This window comes from Mastomys coucha, unplaced genomic scaffold (assembly GCF_008632895.1).
Source record: "Mastomys coucha isolate ucsf_1 unplaced genomic scaffold, UCSF_Mcou_1 pScaffold12, whole genome shotgun sequence".
Lineage (NCBI taxonomy): Eukaryota > Metazoa > Chordata > Mammalia > Rodentia > Muridae > Mastomys > Mastomys coucha.
The window spans coordinates 36,841,822-36,861,921 of NW_022196894.1; the positions used below are offsets into that span (position 1 = coordinate 36,841,822).

Genomic DNA, 20,100 nt, shown 5'->3' on the forward strand with positions numbered 1-20,100 from the left:
AGCCTGTGGAGACTAGAGCGCCCTGGTCATCTGGAAAACAACCCGTGTCTCTCTCCCCTGTCCCCATGTGGCAGGTATTGGCAGTTGGTCTGCAGATCATGTTGACGTTAGTATTTTATCTCCCTCTTTTTTTTTTTTGTCTTATGTTTCAGTGGATAATCCTATATAATTACTATCCTTTCTCGCCCTGTTTTGGTTGTTTTTAAAGAGAGCATCCTCAGTTAATAGAAACTAAGAAAAATTGTGACAGGCAGGAGATAAGCCACAGACCATCTTAAGCAGTGGTTCTCAACTTCCCAATGTTTCAACCAGCTCCTCATGTTGTGGTGACCCCTCCCCCACCATAAAAATTATTTCATTGCTACTTCATATCTGTAATTTTGCTCCTGTGATGAATCATAATGTAAATAGTTGATATGTGACCCCTGTTGAGAACCACTGAGACATTATAATAACCTTATTTCTGTTCCCCTGAGTTAGGAGTGTTGCTCCTGGTAAAGTTCCTGAGACTTTGGCCACATGTAAATGCAGATGAGAAGAGCTGGGATAGAGAAGGTACCCTGTTGATTTTATTCCCTAGTGAGGACAGTGAAGGGCTCCATTGTGTCTAGCGTAAGGTAGAGAAGGTAGAGAAGAGCATAAACATTAGGACAGGCCCACTCTGTCCCTCCCCATCCTTCCGGTTTTCTGTGTAGTAGATTTGCTGGGTTGGAACTAAGTAGTTTGTTTTCCTAAGGACAGTGTGAGCTTTAAAGGATGGAATTTGTGGAGGCTTTCCATAGGTTCCCGTACTAGCCAGGAAAATTCAGTGAGCCTAAGGCCCTGCCTAGACACCCTTAGGAGTCCCAGCTGCTTCTCCCACATCCTCTACACGCATTACTCCAAATCTAGCCTCATGTGTGTTTTAAAAAACCTTCTTCCTATAAGAAAGGAAGAACAAAAAGCCTTTAAAATAGGAAACCAGACCATGCAAAATGTTTTATCTCATGAAACCTGCTTCTGGTGGATAGGGCTGCAGGTCTCTAAACTTCCTCTTGCAGTAGCCAGGTGAGTGGAGTTTCTCGAAGCAGTACTGAGGTTCAGAACGGAAGTGGAAATATGGATGTGGTCAGCAGCATCCCATACCACCTTCCCCGTGTGGTTGATAATGTGCTGAGAGTATAAGGACCCCACTTGGCTACAGAGCATTATGCATCAAGGTATGGGGTACTCACACTGTTGGGGGGGGTCACAAAAAACCGCCTTGATTTGAGCTGGAATCTACCCCCCACTGATAAGCAATTTGATGGCTCTTGGTTTGTCAGCTTGGCCTTCCTTCCCTCTGTCCTTCGTTTCATGGTCAGTTTCATTACTGAGAATTCGAGATAGAATACCTTTTGGATATCTGTTTTAAATCTTTACATGTGAGAGGGTATCGGGAGGTGTCTATAACACCTTAGGACTTTTCCTCCTCAATGTCAGAACGCAAAAATCCACAGTTGAGATTTTCCCTCATTTGCCTCTAACCAGGTGGCCCTGCCCACTATCAGAGACCTGAGTCACTAGAGCTAAGGAAACATTGTTCCTTGCGTGTGTGTGCCCTCTAGACTCTTGGGGTAGAGGTGGCAATGGAAGTGAGCATGCACCTTGGGGTGGACTTGGCAGTGGAGGTGAGCATGCGCCTTGCAGAGGTTACAGACCCCAGTGCCTCTTGACAGTGCCCGGTTTCCCTCACATCCCTCCATTCTCTTCTGAAGGAAATTCGCCCCTTTAGAACACTCACTGTTCCTGCTGAAGTCCTGGACTCTGGCATTCTGGTTTATATTATGGTCCTTTGTCACCTCTAATGTGATTTCTTTCCTTTCTGAAAGACGCAGGTGTAGATATTTGTAAAAGGCTGGCCATTGTGTCATTGGGTTTCACTCCTGTAATAACCAGTTCGGTCCCTCGAGGGAGGGGCGGGGTACTATGTGGGCTTTGTACAAATGTGTTTCTCAGCGTGGGCTTCCTTTTCTTTTGTTGTCTTGTTGAGTTTTTAAATAAGGAGAGTTCTGAGATCTTGGGAGAAAATGAATGAAAGTGGCTTAACTTCCCTCTCTTTTTCATTGAATAAGTGAACTACCCGTTTATGAAAAAAGCTTGTAATGGGGGAACTCGAGAAGGAAAGAGGTGTAGAATTGGATGGAGTTTCAATTAGTAGGGTTGGAATATAAAAACCAAGGTATGTTTGTTCCTGGAGAGTCAATTCCGGCCTTAATGGACATTGTCTAGTGAATGAACGACCAGACCTCAGAAACCTAGGCTGATGGAAGTAACAGTTATTCACCTGTGATCTCATTGGACAGGACCCACCTGAGCAGAGACTGAATGATGCTATCTTTTCATGGGGACAAGAGGATGTGAATTAGGGGGTTGGAACCCCATAGGAAGAACAATATCAACCAACCTCCAGAGGTCTCAGGGAATAAACCACCAACCAAAGAGTGTACGTGGAGGAATCCATTACTCCAACTCCATATGTAGCAGAGGATGACCTTATCTGACATCAGTGGGAGGGGAGGCCCTTGGCCCTGTGGAGGTTTGATGCCCCAGTGTAGAGGGATGCTAGGCAGGAGTGGGTGGGTGGGTGGAAGAGCACCCTCATAGAGGCAAAGGGCATATGGCATGGGGGGTTTGCATATGGGAAACCGGGAAGGGGAGACAACATTTGAAATGTAAATAAGTAAAATAACCAACTAAAAAAATGAATACATTGAATGATATCTGTAAAACTCATAGTTTGGAATCTCTTGAAAGGCTCAGGAAATATGGAGCATAATTTTGAGAAGAGCACACTCCAGCAGTTTTTCTCTTCCTGGGTGTGTCTGGATGAGTCTTCCAATTTTTCTATTTGTTAGACTCTCTGGCCATTCCCTTTCCTCAGGGCACCCCCCCTCTACCCCCTAACTTGGCATGTGTATCATTTGTTTATCTTTATCCTCCTGGGAGTGGACAGACCCCTGTCCCACTGGCCTGGGAAGAGGGGAGGCACTTTGCTCAAGTCCCCTCTTCTCCCGTTCCTTCCCCCTCCCCTCCCTAATGTCACATGTGAAGCAAAGTTAGCATCACTTACTAACTACTGAACCTTCTCGCCCATCTTAGTTACTCTTTCAGTGCAGAAATAAAACATCCTCTGTTTTAAGTTCTGATCCATAAGTAATAGGTGTTGTCTCCACCATGACAGTTTTATGTAACATGGTGATTATAAATGATTCTACATTTGATACCTTAGTGAGAAGTTTAACCAAGTCCCTAGCAGGCGAAATATGCTGTGTGTTTCTGTGCCTCCCTTGTTCTCCACTGGTATCCCTGATTGCCAAGCAGACACCAAAGTATGTACCCCCCCTTCCCCCGCCAACTCAGATTTCCTAAGTACTCATGTACTTAGGAACTTGGTTTAGAAGTTTGACAAATGCATGCTCCTGAATTACCGAGCCGAGCTTGATGATGCTCAGTGCTGCTATCTACAGAACACAGGTAGGCTCTGTCAGGCAGAACTTCTTTTTCTTGTCAACTACAATGTAAGACAGGCAATTATCCTAATTTTAGAAGTAAAGAGGGGCTCAGTGGTGTGACTAAGCTGCTCCTTGGTTGTCAGGGCTGTATGAACTTGGAGGAGAACTCAGGTGGGTCTGCTTGTAAAGTCACTAATGCTTCCTCAGAGAAAGGGCCCACAGGTGGTCATGGACAGGGGGTTTCTTTTTTCCCAGTTAACTTCATCAAAGTTCAGTTTGAGCTGAAACATTTTCAGCTATGTAAAGTGAGAAGTTTTGTGATAGCTGGATATGCCCAACAAGTCACTAGTTCAGTAAAGATCTGTTGAAATTGTATATTTGGTTTGATAGAATCCTATAATACATATATTTTTAACCTGGTATCTTGCCATAATGATTTTTTTTAAAAAAATAGTTGCTATTAACTTCTTTTTTAAAGACTTATTTTATGTGTAGGAATATTTCACCTCCATGTATATATGTATATGTACCGCATGTATGCCTGGTACCCACAAGGTCTGAAGAAGCCATTGAATCCCCTGGAACTGGGACTGGAGATGGTTGTGAATCACCGTGTGGTGTGGGGAACCGAACCTGGGTCCTCTGTAAGGGCAACATGAGCTCTTAACTGCTGAGCATTTCTTTCTTTCTTTTTTCTTTTTTTCTTTTGGTTTTTCAAGACAGGTTTCTCTATGTAGCCCTGGCTGTCCTGGAACTCACTCTATAGACCAGGCTGGCCTCGAACACAGAAATCAGCCTGCCTCTGCCTCCCAAAGCGCCGGAATTAAAGGCGTGCACCACCACCACCCGGCTCTGCTGAGAATTTCTCCTGGGGAGAAATGTCTGCTGGGGAGCCTTTGAGTTGCCTCTGGCTTAGGGATTACCGTGAAGAGACTGCTACAGACACACTTCATTCTTCAATTGTGGGGGCGGGCAACTCCATGTTTATTAGTGAAATGGTTGGCTTTTTACATTTCTTGGAAATGCTCAAACTGTTTTTCAAAGGAATTGCTCCATTTTTTTTGATGAACTGTTCATCCGACTTTCTTGCTTGGCTTTTTATTTATTTTTTATTTTTTTAGGTGCCTTTGTTTTCTTACTATTGAGTAAATGTTCTTAACTTTGAGAAGTTCCAATTTCTATTATTTTATCTTGAAATTGATTTTCCGACTTTTATTTTCCATTCTGCATTTAAGCTTATCCAGTGAATTTTAAATTGCATTTAAAATTTCCAGCCTCTCATTTTCTTTCTTATTATAACTTGTTTTTTTTTAAACTAAGATTTCCTTTTCATGTATTATAAATGCCCATTTTTCTTCATTGAGCATAATTGCAACAGATAATTTAAAATCCATGTCTGATAATTCCAGTATCTGACTCATCTTGAGATTGGCATCTGTGACAGTTAATTTAATGTGTCTAGTTGCTGGGCCCTGGGATACCTAAGAAGCTAGTTAAATATCATTTTGGTTGTGCCTATGAGGTATTTCTCAATGAGATTAGCATTTAAACTAGTCTTTTGTGAAAGGGCCTGACTATGTGGGCGAACACCAGAATGTTGAGGGTCTGAAGGGAACAGAGTGAGTGAAAGGTTGGATTCTGGAAGTGTCAGACTGAAGGATCTTGGAGTGGGGGTGGGGGGACTTTCTAGCCTTTGTGCCTCTGATTCTCAGATCTTCAGATCTGGACAGGAATCCCATTCTTGCCAGCCTTCAGAGGTCACTACACCTGGCTTCCCATCTCCAGCTTCCATGCCTCCGAGAGTCATCTGTGGCACAGTATCTTGTTATAAATCTGTCTACAGCAGTGTTTGCAGGTGTGGGGAGGAAGAGAGGAGAGAGAGGGGGACTGTGAGGGAGGAGAGGATGGAGAGAGGATGAGCAGGGGATGGAGAGAGGATGAGCAGGGGATGGAGAGGGGATGAGCAGGGGATGGAGAGGGGATGAGCAGGGAGAATGCCAGAGAAAACTAGAGGCAGAGGCTGTCTACTATAGCAACTGCCAATTGTCTTTTTCTTTTAAAATCAAAATTGTCTTAGCCTTTTTAAAAATGAGGTGAAATTTGAAATCAGTGTCATCGTCATATCGAGTGTGTTTAATGGAGTCTGGTTTCTGTTACCTGGGCCCAAGATGTACTGGTTGTAACTACCTGCTTAGTAAGTAGCCACATCACTGGGTCAGACAGCCCCAAGTGGATGGCGGCTCAGATCTCATGACTCTTCTCTTCCAACCTCGCTCCATGTATTTGAATATCACCCCTTGTCTTCTCTTCCTTCATTTGCTTATTGTTACTGCCCTTCTTGTTTGGCTTAATTTGACCAAATACACACCATATACACACCAGATACACACCAATACACATCAAAAGTGTTATGTTAGGTGACTGTCTTGACTATTCATGCTTAAATTCATAATCTGGATATCGCCTAATTGAAGGTAGAAATTCGGTCCCATGTAGTGCTGTAAGTTTCTCTGTGTGGTGATTGCAAATGGCGTGGTAACCTGTTGATAGGTGAATCGAAAGCCTCTTACTGGAAGGCTTGAAGAAAAAGCAATCCTGAATTCTATTAAGACTTGCCTCTTTTCGGTTTTTTTTTTTTTTTTTTTTTTTTTTTTTTTTTTTTTTTTTTTTTTTTTTTTTTTTTTTTTTAGTAATAATGGGTTTTGTGACGGACTTTGGCATTGTGGGAGAAGAGAAAGCTTGATAGCAGCCTTTTGGATATTTTGCTTTGAGATTATTGGTTGGCCTCTGGAATTTAAGTGAATCAGACAGCTTATAGTTTGAATCCTCAGATGGCATATTGGGGTTCCCTAGGGGAGCGAGTCTATGCATGTGAGTGCTCATGTATTCAGACAAGCTTGTAATTAGGAATTGGCCCCTGTGATTGAGTGGTAGCAGAACCTGCAGAGCTGACATCCCAGGTTAGATCCAGTCACGAGCCACTGTGGAACCAGAAAGAGCTGATACCCAACTTAGAGCATCTGGCAGAATTTGCTCTTGCTCTTGCTCTGCCACTTGATTATAGGAGGCCTGCCTGCAAGTGAAAGGCAATCCCCTCCCCCCACCCAGACAATTTAAATGTTACTCTCATTCCAAATCACCTTTAGAGAAACATCCAGAATAGTGCTTGACCATACATGTGAGCCTTTCTTAGAGCCTATTGAGGTGGCATTTAAGACAAACCCTCACAAGCAAACATGCTTTTAAGCCTTAACTCAGGAACCCTTAAATGAGATGCTCAAAAGTGTCACCGATGTCTTCAGGGGAGAGGATGAAGGTGTACCCTAGACTCCCTTTCCTTCCTGTCCACCCCGCGCCCCCCCCCCCCCCCCCCCCCCCCAGGAGTCTCCTTTAACCACAGCTTTCCCTGTAAGATCTTGGATCTAGTCCTTGTGCTGTAGCCCATGGCAGAGCAGGAGGAGGAAAAAAAAAAGAGAGAAAACATTTTCCAGGAAAGCATTCATGGTTGAACTTTTATCAGAGGTTTTAGCATTTGGGAGCACAAGGCCACATTCCAAAGCCAGCTGCAGTGGGGCTTAGGCAAGCTGTTGTTATATTTCTGTTGACCTCCATTGCAGATTACAACTAGCATGGTGGCCTTCCCTCCTCTTTGTCGAATACCTGAGATCCTGAAATAATCTAGAAGTTTATTTGCCTAAATTTTTTTTTTTAAACCAAGAAGTGCCTATCCTCATAGAAGGATGATCACTGGGATTTCAGTCTACCCTGATTCAATTTTTACAGGGGTCAGGTTCATTTCTCTGATTCTCAGGCTCTTGTTCATAATGGACAGATAGGATAGGAAAGTTGAAAGGTTCCTCTTCACCCAACAATTAGGAAGGATGGAGTAACCTTGACAATGATATTTTATTTAGAGAGTTTAAAAATCAAGTATGCATTTGCAGATGAAAGGAGGCCCTGGCAGTGGGTGTGAGTTTTAAGTTTTTGCAGCCTTAGTAGAGAAAGCATAATAGAGATGGTATTATTTATTGCCAATAAAAGATCAGTTTACTGTTATGTAGTTTTCTTCTCCTCCTTTGGATTTTGAAGTATTAGAGATATTCTGTTTCAAGTTTTAAGGAATTTGACCAGATAATGTGATCCACTGAAATGGGTTAAAAGTATCCAGCTGAAGTTGCAAAATGTAATGTTTATATTTTCTTTTTCCGTTTTTTTAGTCTTTGAAAAATTTATACATGTGCGCAGTGTATCTTGGTTATACCGGGCACCTATTCCTGCCATTCATCTCCCCCCCATTCCCTTCCAGTGCACCCCCTTTCCAACTTCTCTCTCCTCACATAGCCCGCTGTGTCCAGTTCTTGCTCCCACATGTATGTCGGTGAATCCACTAGAGAACGGGCAGTCAACCAGTATCTGTCCATCAAAGAAAAACCGTTCTCCCTCTCCCAGGAGCCATCAGTTGCCAACATACACTCAGAAATGTGATTTCGGGATGTCCTTCCCCACCCCCACCCTATAATTTTAACTGGCTTGATCTGGTACAGGTCTTATCCAAGTAGCCATAGCTGCGGTGAGCTCATGTGTGCAACAGCCATGGCATGTCCAAAGGACAGCATTTTACAGTGCGTGACCTCATCCTCTGGCTCACACATCCTACAGCCCCTGCTGCCTTTGAACCTTGGCAGCAAGGGTGGATGTCTTGGCACTCACAGCTGCTGATGCACACAGCACTTGAACAGGTAGGCGTGTCTGCGTTAACCACTTCCCATTGCAACAAGGAGCTTTTCTGACCAAGGTTGGGAGCAGCACAGATCTATGGATGTAAATAAACATTTGGAAGGAGATTTGGCAATAGGACCATGCAGCAGAAGCACATCAGTAAGTTCTTCCCTTGGACCTGTGACTTCCCCTGCCTAGGGTTTTGAGTGTGTTTTCTGCTGTTCTGTCTTGTTTTCTGTCAACTTGATGCAAGCCTAAGTTAGAGAGGAGGGAGCCTCAATTGGGAAAATGCCTCCATAAGAACAGGCTGTAGACAAGCCTGTGGGACATTTTCTTAATTCATGATTGATGTTGGAGGACCCAGCACATTGTGGGTAGGCAGTACACCCCGGAGCTGATGCTCCAGGATTCTATAAGAAAGCAGACTGAGCAAGCCATGAGGAGCAAGGTGTATGGGGAGCAAGCCAGTAATCAGCACTCCTCCGTGGCTTCTGCATCAGCTCCTGCCTCCAGATATTCCTACCTGGTTTGAGTTCCTGCCTTGGCTTTCCTCATTAGACTGTGACTCAGGGTATGTAAGCCAAATAAACCCTTTCCACTCAGGTTGCACCTGGGCATGATGTTTCATCAGAACAATAGTAATCCTAACTAAGATAGAATACCGGGTATGAATCCCTTCTTGTAAGGCATGCTTCATATCCAATCTAGAGAGTAGTTAGTTAGTCCTGTAAACTGTTTGGCCACTATTGTTATCAGCGAGTGCATACTCTTACTTACTTTCATGGTAGGGTGGTGTTAAAGCATGCAGGGTCCAATGCTGGCTAAAAATATTGATGTCTTTTGTTTCTAGATACCTCTATAGCATCTTCCAGTATTATGAAAGCTAGACAGCCAGTAGGTAGAGAGTTTTCTAGTGAGTTCAAGATCAATTTCTTTATGTACTACAACAGAAATATGTGCCATCTTTAGCAATAGGGTATTGCCATTAGTTATGGTGCCAACCAAGAGCAGCGGCAAAAGCCTGTGCTTTTTGGAGGCTTCTAGGGCTGCCCTGACCAGTATCTTGTAAGAGGTAACCTGTGCTAGCTCTAAGATGGTCATTTAATAACCGATGCCTTCGGGAAGTAGCATAATTGCTTATGTTATTTATTGACTTATAAGTCAACAATGCATGTTGGGTTTAATTGGCAGTCCTTTCTAGTTATATGATAAATGATAAATCATGTTATCATGTTGGGATCGTCAAAGTTACCAACCAGGCTGTTGTTTCTGATTACTAGAATAATAATCCAAGTGCCTAGGTTGTAAACCCACTTCCCTCATGTTCTGAAACTATCGTGCATTTTCCTCACTGGGGTAGAATTTCTTAGCTCTGCTTTAAAAGAAAATATTTATGTAATTGTCTTATATACTGAATTAAAAATCAAGGCAGATATAGAAGCCATCACCAGCTTATGGAAATTGAAGAGTTCCTTTAGCGTAGTTAAGGAAAAAAAGACATGGTGTTGAATATTAAAATCTATGTCTCATATCTCTTTTTGGAAAAGTAATACTTGCTTATTAGAAATACTCAGAGAGCATTGGACATTTGTCAAAAACTTTATAGTAAATATTTTACACAGTACTGTCAGGAGGCCACACTAAATTACAATTTTATTTTTGCTTGAAAATTCCTATGGTATCCATGTCCTAAGACAATGTAGGGGGAAGAGTCAATAGAAGAGAAGAATAAAGGTAGCCTTTTCATTAATTTTACCAATACTGAGAAATTCTCTGCTGTATTTGTGAGAATACAGACTTGCAGATGCACCCTATGAGAATCAGGTAAGGCTTGTAACTAATAAGAAATTCATAGGTGAGGGAATCAGAGGTCAGCCAGGCAGAAGTACTGAAAAATAGTTGGAAGAAAATGGCCAAATGACAGGCTTTGCCACCAAGTTATTCCTGGTGAAGACCCTGCATAGGGGAGCACTTGATTTGCCCTTTAAATACTGACCTAAGCCTACACCAGAGCTGCAGGCTTGAAGATTAAAGCAACATGGTAATCTCTTTCAAGATGTTGAGCTTGCTTCCAGCACATTAACTTAGTTCATGATTACCAGAAATAAACTTAATCCCATTGTCCTTGCATAACACCACTCAAGGCAGCCCTGACACTGTAAAGCCAACGGTCAGTGTGGTCCAGGTCAATACTGCTCGTTGCCAGTAAGAACCTACTTGGGTGTCCATAGACATCCTAATCCAGGTCCAAAAACAAAGTTTGTCTTCTTGCTCAAACTTGATTCCTTCTTGCCCATTATTTAAAAAAAAACAAAAAACGAAAAACAAAAAACAAAAACAACAACAACAACAACATCTTTTGTCTACAGAATGTTTGGCACTGGGTACCCACAGTGCACAGTGCAGGATACCTCCTTGGTGTTCAGACTTGAAATCAGGGAATCCATTAAAAGGCTTTACAGTTTTAAAAGAGTTCTCCATGCAGAGTAAGTTAGAATGAGTCAAAGCTAATGGTAGAGAGAATGGTAGAGAGGGGCTGATGCAGAACAGGATGGGGTACTCGGTGATGGACACAGTGGAGGAGATGCAAGTGTTAAAGATAATTCATGGGCATCTTGCTCAAGCGCCAGCAGGAGTCCAGTGCCATGAACCAAGGTGATGCTTCAGTGCACAGTGGAAGCATGTGTGGAGGAGAGATGGACATTTAATTGTGTGAGTCACTTGGTTTTAAGATAATCTAGGAAATCCCTAGCACATTTCATTTATATCAATAGCCATCCTCCTGCATCTCACCCAGAAATCACCCTTATTTTTTTCCTCACTTCCTACAGGTGGTAATTGATAAAATCATGTGAATTTGGTACCTCTTTAGAACGTTCTGGATTCTTTTCTCCCCATTTATCCATCCTTTGTGCTTGCTTCAGGCCACTGGCCATTTTGCTGTTGGCCCATTGCATCAGCTTCCTAACTTCTAATCCATTATTATTAAAATGACCCTTTATTCCAGGGTTTCCCCAGTATCTTCTGCAGTGGTTGCTGAGACCATGGCTTTGCCTAGAAGAGGTTCTTAACACTTCCTTCCACCTAAGCTTCAACCAGAAGAGGTTTTTTTCCTCCTTTGTCAGGATTGTAAAAATATTTGCATAGTTGAGGTAAAGGCTGAAGGACCTTTGATCCTAGTGAATCTTCACCTTTACAAAATTGCTATGATTTTCCTGAAAGAAACTTGATGTGCCTGGGTAGGTTGGTACACAGGGCCTGGGCCTCCCTACTTATCAGAGGAGAAGGAGAAGGGGTGGGGAAGGGGCTATGTGATGAGGGTGGTGCTGGGAGGAGAGAGGGTGCATAATAAAGAATAAATAATAAAGAATAAATAAGTGATTGGGTTACCTCACTCAGGATGATATTCTCCAGATCCATCCATTTCCCTAAGAATTTCATAAATTCATTGTTTTTAATAGCTGAGTAGTACTCCATTGTGTAGATATACCACATTTTCTGTATCCATTCCTCTGTTGAGGGACATCTGGGTTGTTTCCAGTTTCTGGCTATTATAATTAAGGCTGCTATGAACATAGTGGAGCATGTGTCCTTATTACATGTTGGAGCATCTTCTGGATATATGCCCAGAAGTGGTATTGGTGTGTTCTCCAGTAGTACTATGTCCAATTTTCTGATGAACAGCCAAACTGATTTCCAGAGTGGTTGTACCACCTTGTAATCCCACCAGCAATGAAGGTGTGTTCCTCTTTCTCCACAACCTCACCAGCATCTGCTGTCAATTGAGTTTTTGATCTTAGTCATTCTGACTGGAGTGAGGTGGACTCTCAGGGTTTTAATTTGCATTTCCCTGATGACTAAGGATGTTGAACATTTCTTTAGGTGCTTCTCAGCCATTAGGTATTCCTCAGTTGAGAATTCTTTGTTTAGCCCTGTACCCCATTTTTAATAGGGTTATTTGATTCTCTGGAGTCTACCTTCTTGAGTTCTTTGTATATATTGGGTATTAGCCCTCTATTGGATGTAGGATTGGTAAAGATCTTTTCCCAATCTGTTGGTTGCCGTTTTTCCTATTGACAGTGTCCTTTGCCTTACAGAAGCTTTGTAATTTTATGAGGTCCCATTTGTCAATTCTTGATCTTAGAGCATAAGCTATTGGTGTTCTGTTCAGGAAATTTTCCCCTGTGCCCATATGCTCGAGGCTCTTCCCCACTTTCTCTTCTATTAGTTTCAGTGTATCTGGTTTTATTTGGAGGTCCTTGATCTACTTGGATGTGAGCTTTTTACAAGGAGATAGAAATGGATCGATTTGCATTCTTCTACATGCTAACTGCCAGTTGAGCCAGCACCATTTGTTGAAAATGCTGGAAGGTTTTAGCTCCTTTGTCAAAGATCAAGTGACCTTAAGTGTGTGGGTTCTTTTCTGGGTCTTCAATTCTATTCCATTGATCCACCTGCCTGTTACTGTACCAATACCATGCGGTTTTGTTTTTTTTTTTAATATCGCAATTGCTCTATAGGACAACTTAAGGTTGGGGATGGTGATTCCACCAGAGGTTCTTTTATTGTTGAGAATAGTTTCCCCTATCCTAGGTTTTTTGTTATTCCAGATGAATTTGCAAATTGCTCTTTCTAAGTCTGTGAAGAATTGAGTTGGAATCTTGATGGGGATTGCATTGAATCTGTAGATTGCTTTTGGCAAGATGGCCATTTTTACTATATTAATCCTGCCAATCCATGAGCATGGGAGATCTTCCATCTTCTGAGATGCACTCTTTGATAAGTAGATATTAGCCCAGAAGATCGGAATATACAAAGTACAATCCACAAACCACAAAAAACTCAAGAAGAAGGAAGACCAAACTGTGGATTCTTCATTCCTTCTTAAAAGGGGGAACAAAATACCCATGGAAGGAGTTGCATAGACAAACTATGGAGCAGAGACTGAAGGAAGGACAATCCAGAGACTGCTCCACCTGGGAATCCTTCCTATATTCAGTTATCAAATCCAGACACTATTGTGGATGCTGGCAAGTGATGACTGACAGCAGCCTGATATAGTTGTCTCTTGAAAGGCTCTAACAGTACCCAATTAATACAGAAGTAGAGGCTCACAGCCATCCAATGGACTGAGCATAGGGTCCCCAATGAAGGAGCTAGAGAAAGGACCCAAGGAGCTGAAGGGTTTGCAGCCTCATAGGACGAACAACAATATGAACTAATTATACCCTCAGAGCTCCCAGGGATTAAACCACTAGCCAAAGTGTACACATGGTGGGACTCATAGCTCCAGCTGCATATCTATATCAGAGGATGGCCTAATCGGTCATCAATGGGAAGAGAGGCCCTTGGTCCTGTGAAGGTTCTATGCCCCAGTGTAGGGGAATGCCAGGGCCAGAATATGGGAGAGGGTGGGTTGATGAGCAGGGGAAGGGGGAGGGAACAGGTTTTTTTTTTCCTTTCTTTTTCTTTCTTTTTTTTTTCAGAGGGGAAATCAGGAGAGGAGATATCATTTGACATGTAAATAAAGAAAACATCTAATTAAAAAAAGAATAAATAAATAATTAATGGGTGGGATAAAATCCATTTATTCACCCTTTGAATACCCTTCAATGACCTACTCTTTACTTCAGGAAAGGTTAAAAATTTGCAACTTATCTACAATCTGAGGTTAATTCCCTAAACTCATTGTTGTAGTTTTCGATAAGTGTCCCTTAAATGTTCATGTGTTAAAAGTAGTATTAGGAGGTGATGGGACCTTGAAGGGATAGTGTTTAGAGATAGTTCCCTGGGTTCCTTGGAGTTGTACCCTTGAAGGGAGTTGTGGGACTTGATCTCTTCCTCTCCCTCTTTTAATTACTGTTCATGAGGTAACCAGTTTTCTCTTGCGTTCCCTACCATTTCCATCCAGTGTGTTCACCATGCCCAAAGCAGCAGACCTATCCATCCTTGGACTAGGACCACCCACACTAAGCCAAAATAAATAATAGGCTCACTACAAGCCCCCCTAATCAGATATAGGTATCCCAGATCTTCTCTTGGTTGTCTTTTTTTCTTCTTTGGTGGTGGGTATTTGAAACACTTTTTTCTTTTTCTTTTTTTTATTAAAGATGGGTGAGATTTATCATTTTTTTCTGTGCCTCTTGTCCTTGGCATCACAACTGAGAAACCATTGCTTAACTTCAGCAAAAAACTTTTCATGTGGGCCTTCTTTTTTTGAACCTTCTCTTTTCAATTCTACCTAGCAATGACATCATTGTAACCATGTGTGTGCAAGGCCAGGGTGGCACAGTTGGGCCATTGCTAGATGTGTGCTTGGAAGTGAGGCGAATGTGGTCATGCCTATATGTCCTGTCAGTCTTGGTGAGGTGTTTGCAAGAATCTGTTAATAAAGACCTAGGCTCTATCTGCTGAATGAAGATTTTTTTGTAGACTTCGTATATTTTTGCTAATGTTCAAGGAACACCATGCAACTTAACTAGTGCCATGAGCCTTAGACTAGTTTAATCTTGCATGTTTTCAAGATCTACAGAAGAGGTGGATGAAACTTTAGGGTGTATTGTTGAGGGATCCAGTCTATGTAGGGGTCAAAGTTTCAAAAGGCAATCAGTAGATCTTTATTTCACATTTTGGAATATTAGATGTTTGGAGTACATTTCTGCTGTCCCTCTTAGTGCCAGTGTAAGGAGTTGCTAATTGTCCATTCTTGCTGGAAAGTACTGATTTCCATTTGAATATAACAGTCTTTTTACCAAAACTTTCCTATGGCTGATTCGAGCAAAGACAGAAGCCTTCTGTTTGTGGACTGAATGTTCAGCCAGCCGTGACGCGGCCACTATTATCAATGAAGCTTATTCATCACTTTCTGCACTGGTGCATTGGATGGGCCTTGCTGAGGATCTGGGAGATTTAGAATGCAGTGCTCCCCTCCCCCTACCTCCTCCACACACTCCTGGTATTAAGTGATTGGGTTCTATATCTTTTCTAGACCTTATGGATAATTAGATCTTTTGTTTTCTCTTGATTCCCAATAGTGTTTTGTGGATACTGGGCACTGGTTGAGAATTTGTTCATTTTCTATATTAAAAAAAAAAGATGGCAATTCATGCCATTGGGGAGATAATTTTATTGTGCTCTTTTATATGTGAACATTTATATCACAGAGCCATTTTATAAAGATGTAGGCAATGTTACATTTTTATAAAATAAAATGAAGTGGCCACTGATGAACTTAAATTAAGATCTTATAAGCTTTTAAGCAAATTATTTTCAGTATTTAATTTTACACATTTTGTTAACTCACAGGTTAATTGCTGAGTTTTACTTTCATAGATATAACTGTAGAGAGACAAAAGGGGCTTATTCTAGTTCCCGACTAGAATGCTGTAGAAGTTACCAAAGTAGGCCTTTGTAAGAGTCATGTGCCCTGAAATATGGCAGCCACTTTCTCTGAGTGCTCTATGACAGCCAGTCTGCCACAAGGTAGCTACTGTGCCCAGCCACATGACAGTGTCATTCCCTGTGTTTGCTGTGGGTGAGGGGACACTTGTGTCAGTGATGGTCCAGTTGATAAGAACAATAGATTCTTCTCCTTCTAACCATCTGTTTCATTTAAGAAATTATTCCATGAAAAATGGAAATCTGCTCGCCCTACATTCCCTATCCCCACTTCTTCACAAGCATGTGTTCCAGGGACCTTCTAAGCCAGTGTCCTCCATTCCAGAAGACACGGCTCTCCGGATCTCTGCCGAATTTGTAGTAGGCTTGGGATAGGGAGGTGTCTTAGTCAGGGCTTGTAGTCCTGCACAAACATCATGACCAAGAAGCAAGTTGGAGAGGAAAGAGTTTATTCAGCTTACTTCCACATTGCTGTTCATCACCAAAGGAAGTCAGGACAGGAACTCAAACAAGGCAGGAACTTGGAGGCAGGAGCTGATGCAGAGGTCATAAAGGGATGCTGCTTACTGGCTTGCTTCACCTGGCTTGCTCAGCTTGCTTTCCTATACTGGCGGGACTACCAGCCTAGAGATGGCACCACCTACAATCGGCCCTCCTGCCCTTGATCACTAATTGAGAAAATGCCTTACAGCTGGATCTTTTGGAGGCATTTCTTCAAGGGAGGCTCCTTTCTCTGTGATAACTCCAGCTTGTATCAAGTTTGTCACATAAAACCAAGCCAGTACAGGTGTTCCAGAGTTGTTGGTTTTGTTTGTGGGAATTGTGTTGGCTGTGGGCGCATTTTTGCAAACACTCATCCCCCTTCAGAGGAACCCTTCCTTCCCACCCCCACCTTTAGAGATTACCAGAGCATGTAGAATCCTTCTGGATTCTTGATGTGTTACAAACAAAAAGTCTTGCTTTGTTACAAACTTCAGCGATCACCAAGTCTGCTTGACCCACAGCCGACTTTGAGGGGATAGAAGGGAGCAAGCAGTAAAGGCTCCTCTTAGTGCCCTAAGCCTCGCAAGTGGTTCAGGTAGTGTTCCCTGCTGAGGATGTGCAAAATAAAAATGCTAGCTGTGAACTCCTCTCCTGTTCTATTTATGTTTACCACTTTAAGGCAATTAAAGCCCGAGATGATTTCAGAATTTGCATCTTACCACTTCCACTTCTAACAGTTCTCTCAGAAATTCTCATATTTTCTGAACTTTGACCTTTTCGTGTAGAACTTGCATTTCACCTATGATCATATCTTCCTTCTGCTGTGCCAGGAATATGCTTGACATCATCTTATTATCCCTTATGGCCCCTGAGTGGTGCATGTGAATCCGAGTCATGGCACCTTATGATGTGCTTATATAAAGATAAAGATAGAGAGGGGGCAGTTATGTTCTGTGGAGGTGTGGTGAAGTATGGGGGGAGCTGTTGCCTCTGTGGGCCCATGCTGAGACATCCCTCCCCCAGAAGGACCAGCCACATGGATGGTATAGTATAGAATAGAGTTTATTCAGGGCACGGGGAGGGGAGTCAAAAGGGTAGTGGAGGCAGAGAAAGGCAGAGAGAGAGAGAATAGAGAAGTAGAGGAGTAGAGGCCATGAGCACGAGGAGAGAGAGGGAGGGGATGGGGAAGGGGTGAGGGGAACAAGAACAAGAAGGGAAGAGCAAGAGAGGAACAAGAGAGGGAGGAGGGGGCAAGCAGTCCCTTTTATAGTGGGTCAGGCCTACCTGGGTTGTGGCCAGGTAACTGTGGGGTGGGGCTTAGACAGGATGCTAACCACCAGGCCATTCACAGATCCTGCTTCTGTTCTGTAAGAAGGTGGGGGAGTCCTAACACATTCCTCGGTCATCCTCCCTGGTTTGTTTTCCCTAACACAACACAGGATTCTTCACACCTGGACTGTTCCTATTCCCATAAGGCTTTGACTGACCTGTGCCTCTTGTGTTCCTTCTTCCTTCAGACCTGCCCCACTGCAGCCACAGCTACTTCAATAAAACACAAACCCATCCCCCTCCTGCTTGGAAAAACATCCAGTCGTTTCCTGTTGTGTTCTGAGAGAGCCCAGGGCCTTCTTCCCTGGCTCTGAATTTTCAGCAGTGTTTCTGTGACTTAGCATTTTGCCCTTTGGCTGCTCATCTCTGCACCTCCAAGGATGATCTGTAAATTTACCCTCTACTTGTCTGACCCTAGAAGTCTGATTTTTTTCCCCTTCTGTCATGTGAGCTGTCCTGGAAAGCACCCTATCCCCTTTCTCTGCCCGTAGAAGTTCATATCTTCCTCAGAGCCTCTCTTAGTTCCCTCAGGCATTTTCTTTCCTTGCCTGCTGGTGTTGTGGAGAGAAAGCTCATCAAACACACGTCTGTCTGTTACATCATTTATTGCATTGGTGTTCAGTCCCGGTAGGCTTATGATTTTGTAAAATGCGATAAAAATTAGGTGATAACAGAGTGAAATGTGAAACAGACACAAGGGAAACATGCTTACTGATAAGACAGATTGCCATAAAAGTTTTTGCATGCTTAATGTCAATCTACTTAGCCATTTGCTTGTAGGCCAGGAACAATTCACAGGCCAGGCTTGGCCCAGCGCTGCTGGTTAATGCTGAGCAAGCAGTTTTCCTCTAATTTACTATTATTCATCGGTCAGGAGCTGTGCTTGATCTGTGTTATCTAGCTTCTCACCTTTTGTTTATTCTCCACAAAAAGTTGGGTCTTCAGGTAAGTGCCCTGCACAGTGAGTCAGGAAATGGTGCTTGACCGAGTCGATTCCATTTGCCTTACGTATTAGTTGTAGGGTGTCTTGGCTCGAACTTTTGTTTCTATGACTTGCTTCAAACTTCTTGTGGCTAAGGAAAGGGCTTCCTAAGTCAGCCTGTAGTCCGGGCAATTTTGTTTGAAAATGCTTTAGGTTCAGTGCCTTCTAGCAGTTGGAGTATAGGCAGGTGATGTCCTTCGATGACTAGCACAGCGAAGGAAGCTTGTTTGCCATAGGAGAGTCCTTTAGAACCAGAGCCCTTTTAAAGCAGCCTTGGAGCAGATAGTTGTTTAAGAAAAAAAAAACTTCTCCTGACAGTCACACATGAAATGCTTTATAGTTTTCAGGTTTCACCAACAAACCCGAAGCAGTTGCTTTTGTTTTTTTACTCTGGGGGAAGCCAGACCCCCACTGGTTCAAACATTGTTAGGATTTGCATTAAAATGTTTCCACATATTTCTATTTATGTGCTTGTGTGTATGTGCACCTTACCTGTGCTGTGTATTTGCTGAGGCCAGGAACGGGCATCGGATCCCCTGGGACTGGAGCTAGAGCAGTTGTGGGCCATGGGATATGTATGCATGCTGGCATGCTGAACCTGGGACGCAAGAGCAGCAAATGCTCATAACCGCTGGGCTAGTTCTCCAGCCCTTGGATCCGCATCTTTTGAAAGCTGAATTTCTAGGTTTAGGAGCCTGCCATTTGTGCTCTTTTCTGTGACTTGGGAATAGTGTTTTGCTGTAGCGGGAAACATTAGGAAACCAAGTCTAGCCCAGGGTTTGCTATTGACTGACTGACTAGCTCTTCATACCCTTATTTGAAATCCAGACCAAGTTGATTCTGTTGTTGTTTTAAATTTCTCCTTTGTTCCAGGTATCCTCGGGGTCACTTGTCTTGCCTTTCTTTAGTCACACAACTCTAACCTTCGTATACTCCCATTTATATTGTGTGCCACCCTTTAGTGTATAGTGTGGACCTTGTCTTTGGTTTTTGCCCTGTCTCCCAGTATGTTATAGTGACCTCGCTTTCATCTCCTCTGTTTTTCACACTGTGCCTCAATTCCCACTCCATTAGTGTTGGCTGATTTGTTCAACTGAACTGTCCTAGGCTTTTGCTTCAAAGTTTGGCTTAGCAGTCTACCTCTATCAGGTGAGAAACTGCCATGGGTCGTGCATGTTCCCTGTTAATGCATTACTGAGCTGTTTAAGCTTGTAAAAGTTCTCAAGCTCAGTTAGAGTGATGTCAACAGTCATATGCTCATGCAATACAGAAGGGCATTGTGCCGTCCATTCATTGTTAGAAAGGTCTCATTAATTATTAGCCTGATGGAGGATAGTTGGTATTTCTCGGTCTGTGCCTTCTTGGCCTTTGGCAGCAGAGAAGAAGATGTGAATTCTGCCCACAGCCTGTCCACCCTGTAAGGCTGACTGCCAAGAGTCACATGCCTGCTGAGTTGTTGCTGTGCCCTCTTTCTTCCTTTGTATTCCTCAAGACTCCTGTTGTTGGCCTTTCTGCCTGGTGTCCCTGAGTTATAGCCCTTTTAGTTCTTTGAGTGATGAGGACCAAGCATTGTTTAAGAACCTGAGCAATCCTTATGGGGTTTGAATTACCTCCACTAAGTTAGCCAGGCATGCTCTCTGGTGGCTCTGGGGTACCAGACAGATCTTCTAGGTTATAGCCTTGCTTCTGAACTTGTGGTTTTTAACTCATGGTCCT

The 20,100-nt window shown here is 42.9% G+C and overlaps 1 protein-coding gene across 3 annotated transcripts in view; it reads left to right on the forward strand.

The window, feature by feature from the left end:
• Positions 1 to 20,100, forward strand: part of Igsf11 (immunoglobulin superfamily member 11) — a 147,276-nt gene that overhangs the window by 37,402 nt on the left and 89,774 nt on the right. The gene's annotated exons all lie outside the window — the stretch shown is intronic.